The following is a 5,000-nucleotide window of genomic DNA, read 5'->3' on the forward strand; positions in this document are numbered from 1 at the left end:
ACTGAAGATGACGGATTGTACCGTCGGAACATGTCTGGAAAATTAAAGAAAGTTGTTATGTTTATACGACTATCTATATCGTTGCTGCTGTCTAGACCTTTTGAATAAAGTTTGTCTAGTCATCCGACCAATACTACTTCCGTTATATTTACTGCGTCCTTACCCAAACTATCCTGACAACAATTTTGTGTGTTTATAGAGGGTGCCCCCCTGGGAAATACCACAAAGTTGATGTGCTGATTATCTAACAGGCGTTACCCGGTGTTACTAAACAAATGGTGGGAACTGTCACAAGATAAATTTGTTTGCGGTGAAAAAAGCAGCAAGCAAAAATGAACAAAAAGCGAGTGCTAGTGGTAAGACAGGGCCTAAAATATATGTTCCCCTAAAAAAAATGTCCCTTGTGTCGCCATCCCTCGAACTCGCCTCGTTAAGAATCTAAACTATTTGCTTCTTAACGGTGACATCTGTCATACCTTAATTATACTGTCAAAAGTATTAACCCCAATCCGCAAAAATAGAAATCTTGAATATTGAAATTATTTTAAATTTTTAAAGTTAACTTAACTTATATATCTTTGGTGTGATTTTCAAAGCATCATTGTTCCTAGCACATTCTCTTCCAGGTGACATTGCTCAGGAATAGTCAGCGCTAACCCGCATTTAAGACGATATGGTAACAAAGGTGACAATCCTACCTTTCATGACACCTACAATAAAGGAAAGACGAATTAACGAGGATTATAAAAAATATATATTGTTAAGTATTGAAAGAAGTATTGTGCAGTTAAAACTATCGAATTAAAATAAGTAGATTAAATGAAAGCAGCTGGACCTATCACAATCCTGAAAGAGCGGCAGCTAAGAGATGAAGTTACAAACACCTAATGGGGATAATGAATTCAAGATGCAACATAGTTGAATACTCCAGTCCTAAATCCGACCAGAAACTTATCAGGAGGACACCATACCAGCTAATTATGGTGTCTTATCCTCGACTGACACAGCACAGCTACGGTGGGCTCCCTCCATCATCATTTCACATTCCAACCATACTTAGACGTAACTGCAACGAAATCAGTGAGTAGGAATGGCGCATCGGTGAGAGCACTTGCCTCCCACCAATGCAGCTCAGGTTCGATTCCCAGACTCGGCGTCTTATGTGGGTTGAGTCTGTTGCTTACCTTCTCTGCACTGAGGGGTTTTTCTCCGGGACTCCGGTGTTCCCCTCTCCTCAAAAGCCAATAGGCCACTTCGAAAAATACCATAATACTCTTTGCTTGTCCCCCCAAATTTTGTATAAGCATTTTCAGCAGTTTCTCTTGGGACTTACAATGGTCCCAAGAGAAAACAGAAACAATGCCTATTCAAAATTTGGGCGGATAAACAAAGAGTATTATGGTATTTTCCAAAGTGGCCTAATATTAGTGCTCCAGCGCAAGAAGACTAGACACTTAAATAAAGTTCCTTTCTGACACTTGTTACTCTTTATGAGCACAAATGCAGGGTTGTCTGTTTAAAGACCCTATAATGTATAAATTCAGTGAGCCCTCAATGGTATATAACATTACCAAGTGACAGCGACAAAGCAAAGAGCACCAGAAACTTCATGACCTCAATCGTTTAGCAAGGACTGAAAAATTAAATAAAATAACAAATGTCTAAATTTTCTTTGTGCTACTTTTCCGTACGTTATCTAGATTCCATGTACCGTATGGGTCTTGAAAAGGCTATTCGTAGCCGCCGCACTTATCACTTTGCGCTGTTAGGACCTCCCAGCCAGTAAATAACATTTATCAGACAGTATCTCAATGCCTGTCGAGAAGACAACGTGGAAGCTCTCTTGACAAGTTTCCCAGACCCGTAAATAACCTTTGCTTTCATCGTTTTTCATCGTACTTAAAGTAATCTCACGCAGAGCAAAATTGTTTCAGAGGCCTTTGAAATAATCACTTCCAGGCTAGCCGGAAAACCTTCCAAGGCAACCACCAGGTATTATGTGTTTCGGACGTTCCGGCCAGAAAGCGAGACTCGTTATGGACAAAACTTCAGTGAATATTCCATAAAAATGAGACTAACTGCGACATTTTTATCTTAATAACAGTTTAATATCGGTCTGCAGAGCCAACTGGAAACTACATGCTATTTCTGACAGTTGTAGACTGTGAAATTGACAGAAATAAATATTTTGCCGGCACGGACCAGACGACTGGGTCCGGTTGCCTGGTGGGGATTATGGGTAAGTTCTTGTACGAGTAGTCAACCGTTAGGAAGTTGAATCAGTCTAGGTTCAGCTTTCTTCCCGTGCTCTTTTTGTTATCTCTTCCCCTTAGGCTCCATAGGGTGGTGGCACTTTCATAGGGTTTGGAGAATACGTTCCCTCATTCCCTCAGGGTTTTGGGTTTTCGTATCCTGGAAGAGCCCAGTCTACCTTTCCTGTAATAAATTTTTAGTAGGTCAATACCATCAAATATGCTAGCATATTGTTATGCGGGAGCGGAGATTCCATGCATAAGGCAAACAAAATAAATCGGCTTGTGGCGCTTCCTATCCCACATGCATGCCTAGGTATCTATACAGTTGTGTTGTGACTGTGTTAGTCGAGTTGTGTTTGATTGGGTAGTTGAGTCAAAATTTGATAGCGCTTACAATTAACTTAAATGTAAGACTTTTCTCTTAAAGTGAAAGTTCAGGAAAGAAAATTGTTCAATTCTTCTCCATTAAAGTTTTCACCGACTGATCCATAAGTTTCTCCTAAGTTATGGCTGAAGTGATTGGCGTGATAATCGTGGTTCTAACGCAACGCTAAAATACTCAGTGCATTTTCTTTTATTCTTAACGCTTCGCTTTTAGCGGGCCAAAATTGACACAGCTTTGACACAGTCAAAACATATGATTGAGCTTCCTATGCGGGTCTAATTTTGTTCAGGAAAATATTAATTATGCTAGGGTAGACAGAATTTAAGCCTTTCGTCCTAAAGTGAAAGGAAGCAGACTGAGGTGGAACAACTTTATAGCCACAATTTCTTTCAGGCATGACAAATGGCACATTTCTTCTTTAGTTTTAACCAACTGCTCTATAAATTTCCCCTGAGTTATGGCTGAAATAGTTTACGTGATAGCTGCGGTTCCAACGCCACGCTAATTAAAAATGCTGAGTGCAATATCCTTGACGCGTCGCTTTTAGCGGTACAAGTTGACACTTTGTCACACTCAAAACGAATGGTCCAGCTTCCTATGAGAGTTTATTTTTGTTCTGGAAAATATATGCTAGGGTAGATGCAGGACCCTCTATTTGACCGAAATTTTCACTTTGAATTGGAATCCTTTGTGGTTAAATCTTCGACGGGACGTAAAGATGACATAAAATACGAAGTGATGACGAAAGATAGTTATAAATATGACAGAATTTTTATTACGGGAAGAGTTTATATTTTTGCGAACGAGGTTGCTCAATATCCATCATTTTCCTCAGCTAGTTTCCGTGGTACCTAAGTGAGCTTTTTGAGATTTTGCAAAACGCAAGAACAGCGGAACTTTTAAATATAATTTTTGAAATAAAAGTTATGACAGGAATATTTAAGGCAAAAAGTATACATATGAAATTTGGATTCTATCGTCGGATTCTTGATATTTCTGGGCAGTGGCTGTTAAAAAATGAAACTATACAACTGTTAATGTTTCCTTTGTCTAGTTTTCAACCTAAAGGATAATATTCGGGCCGTTTTAAAGTTAACAGGTAAATCCATCAATAGGATTTAATTAAGAATCTGGTTAAGTTTTATTCTTTACAAAAAAGTTCTTTTATCCCTGCATAATCAGAACTTTTCAGATTGTCTTCGGGGAAGCGATACACTGTTGCGAGTTCTTCTTCCAAAAAAAAATTTTTGCGTACATTTGTCCGATTATGGGAAAGAGAAAAATACTTCCACTGGAACATCTGGACTCCCGTGGAATACAATTCATGGAAAGAAAAGGATTGCATGAGAAAAGTTGAGTAATGCGATCAGAACCTCTCCTACTTACCTTGATACCCTTTTAGCTTTATAGCTTTTAGCCAACAGGTCAGAATCCGCCACGCCTTTCTTCGGTTATATTGACAAAATAATTTGAAAAGTGTTGCAAAATTGACACAGTGACATTTCCAAGGAGATTCTTATGATTGCCATTAGTTCCATTAATGCTGTGTTTACAGTTAAGCGTTTATGGCGGTAAATATATTAATTCCCAACAGATGACGATTGTTGAGGGATAGAAATGTCTTGCTTTAACTTGAGAGTCACGTTTGTCCAACGTTTAAAATTAGCCACTTGTTTGGTTTTATCAACACCCTTCCGTTCGTTTATAAACGATTCTGAAAGTTTTCACACCCCCAACAATGAAGAAAAAGCTATGCGGCGTCAAGGTTCAAAACCTCTCAATCGGAAGCGATCATGAGCCAATATATATAGACATCTGCTTTATTTAGTCACAACTTTTCTTTTTTCAAAGTGTATGTTTTTATTTCTTTCCCAGAAATCTATTAAGGCTACCGTATACCTTCAAGGGTGTCTCGCATCCCCATATCAAATTAAAGCTTGCAGAGCTGGCTATCAAACTATATCAAGAATTTTGAAATTAAAGGCATTGTCGCATTTTTCACGACCTGTATATGCGAACGTCCGAATCGCCTTTTCAAAGCTACAAGTCAAAGCAAATCTTTTTTTTCGCTATTTTATTTTGTTCCTTCGTTTCCATACCCAAAGCGCTAAAAAATGTGTCTGCGTTTTGAAAACTCAGTTACAGTGAAACGTTATAGAACGTTTTCGAAATAGTATTTTAGAAAAACGTGAAGTGTTCGTACAGAAAATTCTCTCAGAGAAAAAAAAAATGTCTTGTAATAAAAGAAATTCGCAGGCACCTTTTTGCTGTTTATATGTTAATGTAGCCCCTGCCAAATTTTGGGGGCAATCAGACAAATTCCGTTTGGGTTTTAGCTCTTTAAAGTGTCCACTTCAACT

This window comes from Montipora foliosa, chromosome 13, assembly GCF_036669935.1.
Source record: "Montipora foliosa isolate CH-2021 chromosome 13, ASM3666993v2, whole genome shotgun sequence".
Classification (NCBI taxonomy): Eukaryota; Metazoa; Cnidaria; class Anthozoa; order Scleractinia; family Acroporidae; genus Montipora; species Montipora foliosa.